The 17,835-nt window shown below is 35.1% G+C and overlaps 1 protein-coding gene across 24 annotated transcripts in view; it reads right to left on the reverse strand.

Annotated features, from left to right (window-relative positions):
• Positions 1-17,835, reverse strand: part of CCDC91 (coiled-coil domain containing 91) — a 364,937-nt gene that overhangs the window by 238,643 nt on the left and 108,459 nt on the right. Inside the window, exon 1 of one of the 24 annotated variants that reach the window (XM_040488556.1) lies at positions 1,120-1,266. The exons of the other annotated variants lie outside the window; for them this stretch is intronic. The gene's annotated coding sequence lies outside the window, so the exon portion shown is untranslated. Of the gene's footprint in view, positions 1-1,119; positions 1,267-17,835 lie in introns of those variants that run through there. 24 annotated transcript variants of the gene reach the window in all.

The raw sequence follows: 17,835 nt of genomic DNA on the forward strand, positions 1-17,835 counted from the left end.
AAAGAAAGAAAGAAAGAAAGAAAGAAAGAAAGAAAGAAAGAAAGAAAGAAACTCTCAAAATATCATTCTGATCTAATACTTGAACATTTTAAAATAGCTTTATGTCACTCATATTTACAGCCATAATCTAAGACGTCAAATTGTCCCAAGTTAAATTCTCACTCTGTAACATATGTTCAAGTATATCATATTAGGAAAAACATGAAGGAAAAGTGGGTAGAATAAAGGGAGGGAGAGGAGAAGAAAAGAAAGGAAAGAGATACGTAAGGGGAAGAGGAAGGGAGAGGCTGAGGGAGAAAAGTAGGAAGAGGGGCAGGGAGGAACCCTCAACCTCACACTTTCCCCTAGCTACCGCCACCCTATCACACTTTCCCTTTAGAACCAAACTTCTTGTCTCCAAATGATTTGCTCCATTTTTTTTCTTCCTCCCCCAACCCTCATGACTCCACTGGATCCATCATTTAAGATAATAATTTTCCTTTCAGTTACTATTAAGTTAAATGAACACTTCTTACTTGATCTTTCTTTAGTTCTCCAGAACACTTGCTATCATGATCCTCCCTGTTTCTGAACTTCCTCCCTTGGCACCTGCGATACCACCATCTCCTATATTTCCTCTGAACAGTTTGACTAGTTTGTTCTTGTTTCCTTTTCAGGCTCTTTCTCCATTCAATCTTTTTTTTATTTTATTTTATTTAATGTTTATTTTTGAGACAGAGAGAGACAGAGCATGAGTGGGGGAGAGGCAGAGAAAGAGGGAGACCTAGAATCCTTAGCAGGCTCCAGGCTCTGAGCTGTCAGCACAGCCCAACGCGGGGCTTGAACTCACAAACCATGAGATCATGACCTGAGCCAAAGTCAGTCGCTCAACTGACTGAGCCACCCAGGTGCTCCTCTCCATTCAATCTTAAGTTTCACTCTTCCCTACACCCTCTGATCTTCCCAATGTCCACATTATTATTACCACTTTCAAAACCTATTATTTAGATAATGACCTACAAGCTAATAATATCTAAATTCATATGTCTCAGCACACACCACCTATAGCCTTCCAGTCCCATATACTTACCCAACTACCAGACAGTTCCATTTAGCTGCTTAGTAGTATGTCACACTTACCCATCATCTTATAGCAACCTGCTTTGCTTCATGCTTTCCATCTTAATTAACAGCACCTCAAAGAACTACTTGCCCAAGCCAGAAATACCATTAAGTGCCAACCTCACTCCAGTCACACTGTGCTACTAACAGTTCTTATTATGCCATACTGTTCGATACCTCTGTGACCTCACAATATACTACCTAAGTAAAAGCCACAGCTGTGGAGTCAAAAATGGATTCAAATTTGGGGCCCCTGGGTGGCTCAGTCAGTGAGGCATCTAACACTTGGTTTCAGCTCAGGTCATAATCTCACGGTTCATGAGTTCAATCTTCGCATTGGGCTCTACACTGACAGCGCCAAACCTGCTTGGGATTCTCTCTCTCCCTCTCTCTCTGCCCCTACCCTACTCATGTCCTCTCTCTCTCTCAAAATAAATAAACTTAAAAAAATAATAATAAATAAAAAATAAACGGAAATAACAAAATGGAATAAAAAAATAAATGGAATAAATAAAAAATAAATAAATTTAAACAGTAACAATTTACTCATTACACAGCCTTGGGCAAATTACCTAAACCCATCTAAGTCATAATTTCTTCATCTGAAAATGGGGAAATAATATGTAGCTCAAAACAAAGCTATACAGTTTAAATTAGATGATGTATATAAATCACTTCATTGTACCGGATAGGTACATGGTAAATATTCAGTATATGGCAGTTGTCATTGAAATTATCATTTGTCAACATTCAAAACAAGATTATCCAGGATTCTTTTCACCTGCTCCATTACCACCCAACCATAATACAATTTAAATATCCCACTATCAACATATGACAGAATTTCTAAGAAATAATTTTAATCAAAACATTATATATAATCTATAGAATACATTTAAAGCAATGATTAGGAAAAAATCTAAGTATTGAACACTTTAATCAATTAAAAAAATTTAACGAATTAAATGCCTAGCTCACAAACTAAAATAGAAAGAAAATTCAAAAAGCATAATAAAGAAAATAAAGATAATACAGATACTGAAGTAGGCTAAGAAAGTAAATCTTATTAACAAAATCCCCGAATTTCTAAAAAAAAAAACAAACAAAATAGTAGTTAACTTATTCAAAATAAAAGAGAGAGGGGTGTCTAGGTGGCTCAGTCGGTTAAGCGCTGGACTTCAGCTCAGGTCACGATCTCAGTTTGTGAGTTCGAGCCCCACATCAGGCTTGCTGCTATCAGCGCAGAGCCCACTTTGGATCCTCTGTCTCCCTCTCTCTCTGCCCCATCCCGCTCTCTCTTGCATGCTCTCTTTCTCTCAAAAATAAACATTAAAAAAAATTTTTTTAAATAAAAGGGGGAAGGTACAAATATACAAATTAAATGACAAGGGGAAATAATTAAAGCAGAAGAATTTTTTTAATACTAAAACTCCTCTGCAGGCTTCTAAGTAAATTAATTTGAAAACTTAAATAAAATGATCAATTCTCCACAAAAATGTAGCTTATAAAAGTTGTTCTGATTAGAGCTTGAAAAAAAAAACCACTTAAAAATAGATCAACTTCTTTTGGAAAAAAAATAAAGCTATCAGGCAACAACCCCACTGATAAAGCACTTCAAGAAAATGTCTATCAAAAATTCAAAAAATGAATAATCCTAATGCTCTAAAATTGTTATTGAACGTTGAAAATAAAGGAAAATGTCATTAGCGTTATGTAACATTATTGTAACATTGAAAGCTAAGCTTGATAAAGACAGTACAAAAAAAGAATAATTAGAGATTTTTAGAGTATCGCTTACAATGAGGTAAAGTTATAAGTAAAATATTAGTAAAAAGAATCCAATACCATATCGAGAAAATGATATGCAATGAACAAGTTAGATTCATTCCAGTAATGCAAGGCTGGTTCACTATTAAGGAATTCATTAACAAAATACTCCATATTAACAGATTTGAAGATAAAAATGACATGATTATTGCCAAGACTCTGAAAATGCTTCTGATAAAACTGAATACCCGTATCTGTTAAAAACACTCAAGAAAATAGGAACTGATGAACACTTTCTTAACATGATACAGACCTTAGTCCTAAAATCAGCATGTTAATTAATGGAAAAAAAACCAAAGTTGTTTCCTAAATGAACAGGAACAAAACAAGGATGACTACTACCTCCACACCATGGAACATTCCTCTAAAGGGACAGGCCAGTGCAGACAAAAAAGACAAATTAAACATAAGTATAAAAATAGGAAAAGGAAGAAAACTATTTCATGTTCCTACTAACTAAAACAATACACACATTCAATAAAGTAGCAGGATATAAACTTAAACCAAATAGCAATCACCTGTCAAAACAATAACTATTTAGAGTATATAATGGTAAAGAATACTATCTTCTATAAAAACAAAGAAGATAAAGTACTTAGTTACAAATTTAACATGAAATCTGAGGAAAATTTTAAAACACTTCTGAAAGACTCAAAGGTAGACCTGAAAAAAGGAAAAGACATCCTAGAACTGGATAGGGCAACTGAACATCACAAAGATGTCAATTCTCCCTTAGTTAATTAACAGTCCTAATATAATTCCAATAAAAGCATCAATAGGCTTTTTTATAAATGAGCTAGACAAATGGACATTAAAAGTCACATAGAAAAGTAAAAATGCAAAAATGGGCAGGAAAATACTAAACATGCAAAAGTGTAAGGAAGATACTACCCCCTCATTATAATATACCAAATTAAACTATACTAAAACATAGTACAGACCTTAAGACACACTGTATTTTAAATTATATTAACACATACGATAAACCCTTTATAAATAAAACAGTGTGTTGTTTTGGTGCAGCAATAAACAGACCAAAAGAATACACCAGAAAGTCTAGAAATAGACCCATGTATGTGTAAAACTTAGATACGTGATAAAAATGGCATTTCAAATCACTAAGGCAAAGATAGACAGTGCAAGGACAACTGATTAGCCATCGGGAAGAGATAAAATTAGACTCATACTTCACACTATAGACAAAAAAGTAAACTCTAAGTTGATCAGAACTCCAAATACTTAAAAATTGAGACCATATAAATATTAAGAGAAATATGAGTGAGTTCCTCTTTACCTTGCATGCACTAATGGGCTTTTTAACTAGAACTTAATTCCAGATACAATAAAAGAAAAAATTAACAAATGTGACTAGAGAATAAATATATAAAAACTTTATAGGTATCAAAACTTAACTTCAATAAAATTTTTAAAAGCTAATAAACAAAAAGATGCATAATATGTATCACAGATAAGGAATAATATTCCTAATATATATTAAAAACACTTAAAACTTAAGAGGAAAAAAATTAGGAAAAAAAAAGCCTATAGAATACTGGGCAAAAATGTGAACAGACAAGTCACCAAAAAGAAAATACACAAACAGTCCTTAAATACATGAAAAGACGCAGACGCATGCACCTACTCATTTGTCATAAAAGAAACACAGGGAAGGGGCGCCTGGGTGGCGCAGTCGGTTAAGCGTCCGACTTCAGCCAGGTCACGATCTCGCGGTCCGTGAGTTCGAGCCCCGCGTCGGGCTCTGGGCTGATGGCTCAGAGCCTGGAGCCTGCTTCCGATTCTCTGTCTCCCTCTCTCTCTGCCCCTCCCCTGCTCATGCTCTGTCTCTCTCTGTCTCAAAAATAAATAAACGTTAAAAAAAAAATTTTAAAAAAAAAAGCATATCTCTTAAAAAAAAAAAAAAAGAAAGAAACACAGGGAAGAGAATAAAGCCAAAAGTAATGAGACTGCTGGGTGCGAGACAGGTGATATGAAGTGGAAAAACAAAAGAAAGGGATGGTGGAAATACCTTGTCTATCAGAGTGCTTTTTTAATATGGTTCTGACTTTTGAAACCATGTTAATGTTTCACTAGTAAACATAGTAAAATAACACTAAAATCAACAAGCAGGGGAATAAAGGGATTGAATCCTAAAATAAAATACGAAGAGTAATAAATGAACTAAACCATATTTCAAATGAATAATCTTATCACACCACAAAGTGTGGGAGGGGGAGGGGTGGAGGTCAAGAACTAACCCAAATTAATTTGGGACATGGTATTTTGACTATATGTCCTAGGCATAAGAACAAAAACAATGCTAAATATTGAGAAGAGGAAGAAAAAATAAGAGAACGAGAAGGAAGGAAGAAAAAGAATAAAAATAAAGCAAATATGGTAATATGTTAATATCTAAAGAAAATTGATGAAGGGTAGATATACAGGAATCTTTTCTTCACTTCTTACTGCTTTTCTGTAAGTCAAAATAAAAACAAGGAAAGAGCAAAAAGAGAAATTATACAATAGAAAATAAGAGATCTGAAGAATTGCTCGTAAGGGAAAAAAAAAACCTAGTCTAAACAAAAGTCTTGCCTGTGCAGAACTGCCAAATAAAGACTTGATATCATGGAAAACAAGTATCGGAATACCCCCCAGCAATACTCTTCATAATAGCAAATAAGTGAGAACAGCCAAAATACCTACTGACAGTTGAACAGCTAAGTCAGCTGTGGCATAATCATACATTAGAGTTTTTACATCAGTGAACATAAGGAAACTATAGGTATATGCAACAACATGGAAGAGTCTTAGAAACATAAATTTGGGTGGAAAAATGTAAATCATAGGGAGTTTACACAGTATTGACCTATTTTTATAAGGCACATAAACAAACAAAACTCTTTAGAGATATACATACATATACAATAAACAATATATTTACAAAAGTAAGGAAAACATAACACAAAATTTAAGACAGCAGTTCCCTTTGGAGGAAGGCATAGGGAAAAGACAGAAGAGTACTAGAATTGGTAATATTCTAGTTCTTAAATTAAATGGCAGATTCATGAGTGTAATTTTCAAATATAACCCAGAAAAAAATAAGTACACATACCTAAAAATTTAATTCTGAAGACTTCTTGTTTCAGTGCCCTTCCTGGTTGTAGTACCCTCGTGAGCTACGTTATCCCACTGATCAAAACTTGCTCTGGGTAAGTAAGATAGGAAGAAACTCTAATTCAAACTAAAGATAAATAGGGATGAATTAGTTCACTCAAATAAATTATGCTTTTCTGAAAAGATGTCAAGAATCAGCAACAGACTAATAAACACAAGATTTGAAGGCGCAGGCCTAAGTGGCATCCTGCTAATCACAATATTTATTCCAGAGACAAAAGAAGTTGAAACTCAAATGCCTAGAATTTACATACGCTTTCAACTTACGAGGTATTAGTGGAAGTTTTAGGCATTTGTTTAACTGAATAATATGAATGTTTACTGAATATGTCATAATCCACATCCTACTTTAAAAATAAAATGAGAAAACAAATGGGTAGTGCCATGGAAAGAGAACATATAAATGCATTACTCTCTAAGTGGAAACTAGATATGTTCAGTTAAGCCTCTAAGTTTTTCACTGTGCTATAATTCACACATTTTTCCTGTATTTTAGGCGACCATCCAATGACAGTAATTTACCCTAAAAAAAAGCCACATTGGGAAACACTGTCCATATACAGAGAGAGACCAAAATATTATTCAATAATAATGATGGGGGCACCTGGGTGGCTCAGTTGGTTAAGCATCCGACTTTGGCTTAGGTCATGATCTCATGGTTCGTTGAGTTCAAGCCCCACATCAGGCTCTGACGGCTCAGAGTCTCGGCCTGCTTCAAATTCTGTGTTTCCCTCTCTCTCTGCCCCTCCCCTGCTCACAATGTGTCTCACTCTCTTTCTCTCAAAAATAAACATTTAAAAAAATTTAATAATGATGGTACACATTTCACATGTCTACTTAGAAAATTACAAATTCCAATATGTAAAATATAATTATCTTCTCACCTAGCCAAGAATATACAGCTGTTAAAGTTTCAAACCAGTATTCTCTGGTCTATTAAAAAGCTGACTGGTGTCAGTCTTCATGTTAAAAATCTTTATAAGATCAAGTATAACCAGCAGCAACATCATCTACATAAAAACTCGGCCAAATTTTTTTAAGAAGTGAAAATATACAAAATCTTGTTTCTTTGGGTATTTTGTTTGTTTGATTGCTTTTAAATCTTAAGCAAGCAAGAGTACAGACACAATTTGCTTCATTTCAAATGTGAAATCCTTGGTTTTCTAAGACAGAGAATACAAGGTCAGCATATACTCATTACAGCTATAAAGCTAATCAAAAGTGCAATGAATGGCACATCTTCATCTTTCACTTTGTAATGGTAATCAGCAAAGTCATCGGGCATATCATTTTTCATTAACAGACCTCTTCTAAAATACAAAAAAAAGCCCACTACGTCAGAACACCGCATAAGCAAAGGAAGACCAAGTTTCCAAATAGTATGCAATTTTTTTTCCAGTAATTCCGCCTGTGGTAAACTCTGTTTTGTTTACATAAGCATAATAACTCTTGTAAAATCTAAACAAGAAACAGGTGTAAATGCTCTCATGCACTCTTAACTGTGCCCAAAGAAATCTGTTGATCTCCGCTAATGGTTAATAATTCACAAAGAGAACGTGAACAAAATGGTAATGGTTTTTACAACTTTTAACTTAAAAAATAATTTTGGACTTTTTCATTCAGACATTCTATTTTTTTAATTTTTTAAGTTTATTTATTTTTGAGAGAGAGAGAGAGAGAGAGAGAGAGCGTACACAAGCAGGGGCAGGGCAGAGAGAGGAAGACCCTGAATCTGAAGCAGGCTCCAGGCTCTGAGCTGTCAGCACAGAGCCCGATGCGGGGTTTGAACTCACAGACCACAAGATCATGACCTGAGATGCAGTCGACCGCCCAACTGACTGAGCTACCCAGGCCAGGCACCCCCAGACATTCTTTCATCCAATCGAGGCTCCTCTTTTTCAGCACACTTTCACTTCACAGAGGCTGGTGATTACCTTACACAAACTGCCATCTCCCTGAAATCCTCTGATATCCTAATTTATTATCAGGTCTATGCATGAACCCATTCTTCGGGTTCAGAGCTCACTGCTGAGACTTTGAACTTCACTCATGTAAGGAAATCACTCAGTTACAGAAAACAAAAAATATGCAAAAACTGAGGACTATCTAAATATAATAATAATAATAATAATATGGTTTGTTAGTAAATATAAAATAAGTGGATAGTTTTTTTTAAGTGGCAGAAAACAGTGTTACAAAAGTGTTACTTATATCCAAGAAGGTTCCCTTCAAGAAATGCCCCTTGATTTACTATTTAATGGATGTCAAGATATTACCTAGGATATCTAGATTAGAGACTTAAGGAGAAATATATAATAGCTTTTAAAAGGCTAAGACACAAGAACACAAGGAATAGATTCAGTCACTCTCTTAATAAAAGAGGGATTACAAAATTCATGAAATTTCTACCAATATAGTTATTTTTAACTACTCTCCAGAGTATTCTGTAAATACAGGCTCCACCTCTCCTTGCCTCTCTGAGAAATAATGGTGTGTTCCTAAAAGCAGTTTGGCAACACCATACACTACAAATTATAATGAGAAGTTTTTTGAATTATGCACATGACTAAAAAACTATGTTTCAATTCATGAAAGAGACATACAGAAATAGAGTCCTCAAAATCCATCACTAGAATGGTCAACACAAATTCATATCATATTAATAAAGCTTTTTGAACAGGGAAATTAAAAAATAATCTACTTAAATCCCCACTATTTCTCCATTATCATAGTAGGAAGAAAATGCCATAGCAACCAAAAAAAAAAAAAAGAAACAAACTAATAAAATGCAGACAGTAGTATCTAATGACTCTAATAATTTTGAAAATTATAGGAGAAATATCTCAGAACCATAAATATATCTTTAAGCCAACTCACTATCTGAGATTTGTAATCTTTCAACTCTTCCTCACACAAAAGTGACCCAACATAGGCAAATTCTAAGCAATTTCCAAAGAGGAGGAAAAAACATGTATCACAACTTAAGTTAAAGCAGTATGTTAAACTGATTTGTTGAGGCAGTTTTTGACTTCCCAGTCTGTGGAAGCTGGGTCCTTACGAACTTCTTGTAGAAACCAAAAGCAAAGGCAAGCAAAAATAAACAAGTGAGACTACATTAAACTAAAAGCTTCTGTACATTAAAAAAAAAAACATAAACAAAATGACAGAGCAACCTACCGAATGGGAGAAGACATTTGTAAATCATATATCTGATAAGGGGTAATATCCAAAAATTATCAAGAATTCATACAACTCAACAGCAAAAAAACAAACAATCCCATTTTAAAATGGACAGAGAATCTAAATAGACATACATTTTTCCAAAGGAAATATACAGATGCCCAAAAGGTAGATGAAAGGTACTCAACATTACTAATCACGTGGAAAATGCAAATGAAAACCACAGTGACATATCACCCCACACCTCGAAGGAACAGTAATACTAGAATGGCTATTACCAAAAAGACAAGAAATAAATACTGGCGAGATAAGTCATAGGAATGTCATGTACAGCATAGTGACTAAAGTTAATAATACTGAATTGCATATTTGAAAGTTGCTAACAGATCTTAAAAAATATTCATACGTAAAAAAAAGTAAGTAATCACATGTGAACGTTAACTAGAAGTATTGTAGTGATCATTTTGCAATATTCAGGTGTACCTCATTTTATTGAGTTCGCGTTATTCCATTTTGCTGATACTGCATTTTTTACAAGTTTAAGGTTCATGGCCACACTGCATCAAGCACGTCTATCAATGACATTTTTCCGACAGCATTTCCTCACTGCATGTCTCTGTGATACATTCTGGTAGTTCTCAAAACGTTTAAACTTTGTCATTATTATATTTGTTATGATGATCTGTGGTCACTGATCTTAATGTTAACTACTGTAATTGTTTTGGAGCATCACAAATCATGCCCATATAAGACAGCAAAGTTAATCAATAAACGTTGTCTGTTCTGCTTCACCAACCAGCCATTTCCTCATCCTTTTCCCTCTCCTCAGACCTCCCTATTCCCTGAGACACAACAATACTGAAATCAGACTAATTAATAACCTCACAATGGCCTCTAAGCGTTCAAGTGAAAGGAACGGTTGTACATCTCTCACCTTAAATAGAAAGCTAAAAATGATTAAGCCTAGTTAGGAAAGCATGTCAAAAGCTGAGACAGGCTGAAAGCTAGGACTCTTGTACCAAATGATTAACCAATTTGTAAATGCAAAGGAAAATTTTCTTGACGGAAATTGTTACACCAGCAAACACACAAATGATAAGAAAGCAAAACATCCTTGTTGCCGAAATGGAAAAAGTTTTAGTGGTCTGGAAAGATCAAACCAATCATAACATTCCCTTAAGCCAAAGCCTAATCCAGAGCAAGGCCCTAACTATTCAATTCTATGAAGGATGAGAGAAGTGAAAAAGCTACAGAAGAAAAGTATGAAGCTAGCAGAGGTCGGTTCATGAGGTTTCAGAAAAGGAGCCATCTCTGTAAAATAAAAATGCAAGGTAAAGCAGCAAGTGTTGATGTAGAAGCTGCAACAAATTATCCAGAAGACTTGCTAAGATAATTAATAAAGGTGGTTACATCAAACAACAGATTTTCATTGTACACGCAACAGCATCTACTCCTCTATTTTAAGAGGATGCCATCTAGGGCTTTCATGGCTAGAGAGAAGTCCATGCCAGGCTTCAAAGCTTCAAAGGACAGGCTGATTCTCTTTGTTAGTGGCTAATCCAACTGGTAACTTTAAGTTAAAACCAATGCCCAGTTAGCATTCCAAAAACCCTAGGGCCTTAAGAATTATGCTAAATCTACTCTCCTATATTCTATCAATGGAACAACAAAGCTTGGATGACAGCACATCTGTTTACAACATGGTTTACTAAATATTTAGAACCCCCTGTTAAGACCTATGCTCAGAAAAAAAGATTCATTTCAAAATATTACTGCTAACTGACAATGTACCTAGTCACCCAAGAGCTCTGATAGGCGTGTAAATTGAGATTCATGCTGTATTCATGCCTGCCAACAACATCCATTCTGCAGCCCATGGATCAAGGAATAATTTTGACTTTCAAGTCTTATTATTTAAGAAATACATTGCATAAGGCTACAGCTGCTGTAAGCAGTGGTTCCTCTGATGGATCTGGGCAGTTAATTGAAAACCTTCTGGAAATGATTCACCAGTCTAGTTGTCATTAACAATACTTGTAATTCATGGACAGAGATCAAAATATCAATATGAACAGGAGTTTGGGAGAAATGGATTCTAACCTTCATGGATGACTTTGAGGGGTTAAATATTTCAGTGGAGGAAGTAATTGCAGGTGTGGTGGAAATAGGAAGAGAGTTAGAATTAGAAGTGGAGCCTGAAGATGTGACTGCATTTGTGCAATCTCATGACAAAACTGTAACAGATGAGGAGTTGCTTCTTACTGATGAGCACAGAAAGTGTTGGTTTTTTTTTTTTTAATGTTTATTTATTTTTGAGACAGAGAGAGACAGAGCATGAATGGGGAAGGGGCAGAGAGAGAGGGAGACACAGAATCGGAAGCAGGCTCCAGGCTCTGAGCCATCAGCCCAGAGCCCGACGTGGGGCTCGAACTCCCGGACAGTGAGATCGTGACCTGAGCTGAAGTCGGTCACTCAACCGACTGAGCCACCCAGGCGCCCCAGAAAGTGTTTTTTTGAGATGGAATTTACTCCTGGTGAAATGCTGTGTAGGTTGTTGAAATGATAAGAAGGATTTAACACATTACATCAATTTAGCTGACAAAGCTGTGGAAGGGTTTGAGAGGACTGACTCTAATTCTGAAAAAAGTTCTGTGGGTAAAATGCTATCAAATGGAATCATATGCTACAAAGAATTTGTTCACAAAATGACGAGTCAATAGATGTAGCAAACTTTTTTATTATCTTAAGAAATTGCCACAGCCATCCCAACCTGCAGCAAATACCACCCTGATCAATCATCAGGCATGAACACTGAGGCAAAACCTTCCCTACCAGCAAAAAGGTTACATATGGCTAGCTGAAAGCTCACATGATAGTTAGCATTTTTTAGCAATAAAGATTTTTCAATTGGGGCACCCAAGTGGCTCAGTTGGTTAAGCATCCTACTCCTGATTTCAGCTCAGGTCATGATCTCACGGTTAGTGAGACTGAGCCCCGCATGGAAGTTGGGGGGAGGCTGTCAGCTTCAAGCCTGCTTGGGGCTCTCTCTCCTTCTCTGTCCCTCCCTTGCTCCTGCACACACTCTCACGCTCTCTCTCAAGATAAATAAATAAACATTAAAAAAAGATTTTTAATTAAAGTATGTATTTTTAAAGACATAAGGTTATTGCACACTTAACAGAGATAAAGTATAATATAAACATAAGTTTTATATGCACTGGGAAACCAAAAAAATCATTTGACTCTCATTATTGCAATATTCACTTTATTGTGGTGGTATGGAACTGAACCTACAATATCTTCAAAGTATACTTGTATACAAATATCAAAGTATTATGTTGTACACCTGAAATGAATATGTCAATTATACATATACATACATAATTTTTTTAACTCATTACAACATGATGAGGTAGTTAAGGGAAAAAAGTGCTTGTGCTCTTTTTGTGACTCCTTTATTACCTATTCACTTATTCAAACTACAATTGCAGAGTTACCATTACTATCAAGACAATGAAAGATCTGCAACCTTTTACTTTGGAAAATTTACCCCAAGAATATCTCATCAGTATTGAAATAATGAAAATAAATAAATAAATCCTTATCTAAAGTACTAACTGGTTAGATATTATGGAAAGGCCTCCCATTGTTTGCAGAGTTAATATCACTGTTGGAACATCCCAAATATCAAATAATTAAAATAAAATACTAATGTGTTACACATAATTGGTGTTTAATAAACCAATTTTACTCTTGAGAATTTATTTAGATATTTCTTGGAAATATTTTACATATTAAATATTTTAAATATAACATAAAAGGGTAATTGTCCCAACACAGGGTAAAATTTGACTCAGAGATATAAAGGGAATACACAGGAAAGATTTTATTCTATTCCAACAATGAGGGAACCAAGGAAATGTTATAATCAGTCAAAGGAAAATCCAAAATAGCAAAAATTCATGATGATTAAGGAATATTGAAATGAATAGCAATGGACATGAATTTTTTTTCCCCAAAGGAGAAAAGGAAGTCGATCAAAACTCTACTAGACATCACAGAATTTATATGTCTATCAATTACATATAACTTACAGAAAACTATAAAATGTAAAATAGCTCAAAGTCGGTAAACAGGGATAGAATCAGATAACCCTGAGACCTCTGCTCAGTGTTAACAATGCATAGTTTTCATTTGAAAAGTTTTTTCTTTATGACCAAAAAGAATAGCTCAAATTTCAGTTAAGTCAAGTGAAATAAAGGGGAGAGAACTGCCTCTGACTGAGTACATAGTTTGCACCAGGCATTGTAAGAAATATTGTGTGCCAACCAATTCGATCCTTACCAAAACTACAATTTTATAAATGAAGAACCTAAGATTCAAAGTTTATTATGTCCAAGATCTCACAGCTAGATCAGAATACACGTCTGTTTGACTCCAAAGCTCACACCCTTCTTTCCACAATGACTAAAAAAAAATTACAGGGCACCTGGGTGGCTCAGTTGATTGGGCATTCGACTTCAGCTCAGGTCATGATCTCACCATTTGTGAGTTCAAGCCCCGCGTCGGGCTCTGTGTTAACAGCTCAGAGCCTGACGCGGAGCTCGAACTCACGGACCGCGAGATCGTGACCTGGCTGAAGTTGGACGCTTAACCGACTGCGCCACCCAGGCGCCCCCCAAAAAAATTTTTTAAATAAAATCATGTAGATCTTTGCCATTTGTGTATGTATGTGCATGCATGCAAGTGTATGTGTGTGTGCGCACATTTAGGATGTAAACAATGAGAAATACAAGACAAGGAATCAAAATATAGACCACCTAATAGTAAAAGCATAAAGTTAGAAAAAAAAAAAGAGACATAAAAACTTAAGTATTTAATAAAACTAATGTTCTCAATGAAATGTATATTTAAATGATAACAACAACAGAAGTTACTGTTCTGTTATTCAAAGTCTAAAAAGAAAAACATGCCTGAATAGCACATATGCAGTAATTTATAAATGTCAATTAAAAGAATAAAGTAAAACCAGCAGTTCTCAAATTCTTAACCATATCCTATTCCCAACAGAAAACAAAATAATGGAAAACAAAACTACTTTAAAGTTCACATCCACCCTTCCAGTTACTCAAATGGTAAAGGAAATGTAGTTATAGTATGGGAATATTAGCAAAATGCAAGTCACAATTACTTCTTCCTTCCTCTCTTTCGTTAAGCCTTCAATGTAAAGCTTGCCACAATTTCTATTCTCTTTAAGCTGTGGAGATATTTTCAATTCTATGTGTACTTTTTTTCTTCAATTGCAGATTTCTTCTCTTATTCTCTGAAAAGAACTACTATTCTCACAATTTTCTTCCTATATGCCCATGATATTCGTGCTCTAAATCTTTTTATAATGTATATTAATACTTTTGACTTAATCACTATGTGCCTTAAAATTAAAATATTTTTCTTTTGTTACCTAAATCATAAAATAGAAATATAAACAAACTTCATTGCAACATACTGACAAGTAACAGTAGATCACAAAAAGAAATTCTTATTTGTCAGAAGCTAACTCAGCCTCCTAAAGTGAAATAAATAGTCTCATAATAACTTCAGAGTTTTCAAAGAATGAGCATCATTGTATACAAATAAAACTGTTCACAGGGCGCCTGGGTGGCTCAGTGGGTTAAGCGTCTCATTTCAGCTTAGGTCATGATCTTGCAGTTCATGGGTTCAAGCCCGTGTCAGACTGTGCTGACAGCTTGGGGCCTGGAGCCTGCTTCGGATTCTGTGTCTCCCTTTCTCTCTGCCCCTGCCCTGCTCGTGCTCTGTCTCTCTCTGTCTCTCAAAAAAAAAAAAAAAAAAAAAAACATTAAAAAAAAGTTTTAAAAACAAATGAAACTGTTCACTTTAGAGTTTTGCAGTATTTTGCCCACATTTAAGTCTGAAGCATCTATACTACCCAATAGAGTGCTATATTTAAGAACTCCCATCAAAGTTAGCCAGCATCTAATGACTGTGTATATAAAACATGTATATAGCTTTTATAAACGTTATAGTCCTAACAGTTTTCAACAACAGCAGACCAGCCTTCTCTAAAGCAAAATTTGGGCCTACTACATTATCATAAACTTCTTAACTCTGCTGGATGTCTTTATATCCCGTTTCCAACAAGTTTAAAGCAACAGCAGCTATTAGACACCTAAACTCTCAGCTTTTCCTCCAAGAAATTGTATATGCTCAAATGCAGAAGAAATGTTATTTTAAGATCTATTGTCATTATATTCATTAAAATTAATGAAACATCAACTGAAGTAAACTGAAAACGGTTTACATCTCAAAATAAAAATAAACAAGAGGCAAATGCCTTCACCTAAGGAATGTCTGTCAGAGTCCAATTAAGTACCAAAGTTATGCTTGTTGATAAGCATAGAAGACTTAAGCAAAAAAGTGAAAATTGAAAAAAAAATTTTTAATGTTTATTTATTTTTTAGAGAGAGAGAGAGAGAGAGACAGTGTGACTGGGGGAGGGGAAGAGAGAGAGGGAGACACAGAATCCGAAGCAGGCTCCAGGCTCTGATCTGTCAGCACAGAGCCCGACATGAGGCTCGAACCCACAAACCGTGAGATTGTGACCTGAGCCAAAGTCAGACGCCCAACCAACTGAGCCACCCAGGCACCCCCCAAAAATGAAAATTTTAGTAAGAAATACAAATGCTAAAAAAACATATACTTACAAACTCATGGAATTGGTGCAAAGCCTTATGAATTGTTCATTTAAGGGATATATCAGTCTAAGGTTTAGAATATTCAGTATTCAACTCACCAAAAGTAGTGATAGTTAACTGTAATATGGTCTTCCATCTATAATTAACAAAAAATAAAACACAATTGTCTAACACTGACTTGATGAAAGCTTAATTTATGGTTTATGAAGGGTATAGTTTAGAAAAAGAAAAACTCTGGGGCACCTGGGTGGCTCAGTAAGTTAAATATCTGACTCTTGATTTTGGCTCAGGTCATGATCTCACAGTTCATGAGATTGAGCCGTTATAGGCTCTGTGCTGACAGCATGGGGCCTGCTTGGGATTCTCTCTCCCTCTCTCTCTCTGTCCCTTCCCCATGTGTGCGCACATGTGCACATCCTCTCTAAACAAACAAACAAACAAACATTTTAAAAAATTATGACAATCGGGGCGCCTGGGTGGCGCAGTCGGTTAAGCGTCCGACTTCAGCCAGGTCACGATCTCGCGGTCCGTGAGTTCGAGCCCCGCGTCTGGCTCTGGGCTGATGGCTCAGAGCCTGGAGCCTGTTTCTGATTCTGTGTCTCCCTCTCTCTCTCTGCCCCTCCCCCGTTCATGCTCTGTCTCTCTCTGTCCCAAAAATAAATTAAAAATGTTGAAAAAAAATTAAAAAAAAAAATTATGACAATCAAATAATATAATGACTGGGGAATTGCTTTAAAAACTAAAGTTATCAAGAAGAATCATCACATAAGTGATCAAATCATATAGGTATGCAAAGTTTCCTAAATAAAAGAGAACCATTCCAAAGGCAAAAAGAGTGAAATATAAAATATTAATTTATCCAGTATATTTAAATAAAAAATACAAGCAACCAGATAGAAGAATGGTTGATCAGCTACACAAACTGAAATAAAAGGAAAGATATATAGACAAATACTGGCAGAGTTCATCCAAGTATTATCCAGGGAAAAGGACACTTAAGCCAACATTTTAAGTTATTCCAGTCCTCTTGGCAAATCCACTTCTATAATGTGAAAGAAACATGCTCTCACCATAAGTCATTAAATTCAATTTATTTATTCTAATTCCATGTTCACCAACACCTTCTGATCACAATCTGGTTACCATTTGTTCTGCCTATAGGTAGAGAATGGAATATTCCATTATCTGGCAGAGAAATTTCTCATTGTAAATTAATAAATTGGCATTCTGGTTCTATATTTAAGTTTAATATGCTTCGTCTATCTCTGAAAAATGAATCTGCTCTCAATATACTGACACATATACAACCTAATATACAAATATATGTATTTATATATATATACTCAGCAAGAACCAGTTCCCAACTTTGAACAGAGGCAAATTTAATGAAAAAAGATGTGCCCATATCTGAGGATTCTTTCAAGAAAGTGTGCCAAAATTCACATGTTGATACAACATCCTAGTACCTGTAACCAAGACAGCATATATAAGAAATTTTACATTTTACAGTTAATGAGAACTAAAAAAATTCAAGTGACTTGCCTAAATTATCCTGCTAAACAGTAACAGATTAAGATTATAATGGACCTTTCCTGATTCCTAATAGCAGTTCTTTCCCTACCTCCATAAGATAATACCATTTGGGTGAACATTCCATGAAACTTTTCAAGTTTATGAAAACAGAGTTATATTTCAGAGATTAAAAATTTTGCTTCATTAGAGGCTATTTACAGGAAGAAACAGTATTTGCTATTTCACAGGGAGTAGTATGAAGTCCAGGCAAAAGAAAGGAAGAAAAGAAAAGAAAAGAAAAGAAAAGAAAAGAAAAGAAAAGAAAAGAAAA

The sequence above is a fragment of the Herpailurus yagouaroundi genome, unplaced genomic scaffold (genome assembly GCF_014898765.1).
Source record: "Herpailurus yagouaroundi ecotype Mexico unplaced genomic scaffold, PumYag 166, whole genome shotgun sequence".
NCBI lineage: Eukaryota > Metazoa > Chordata > Mammalia > Carnivora > Felidae > Herpailurus > Herpailurus yagouaroundi.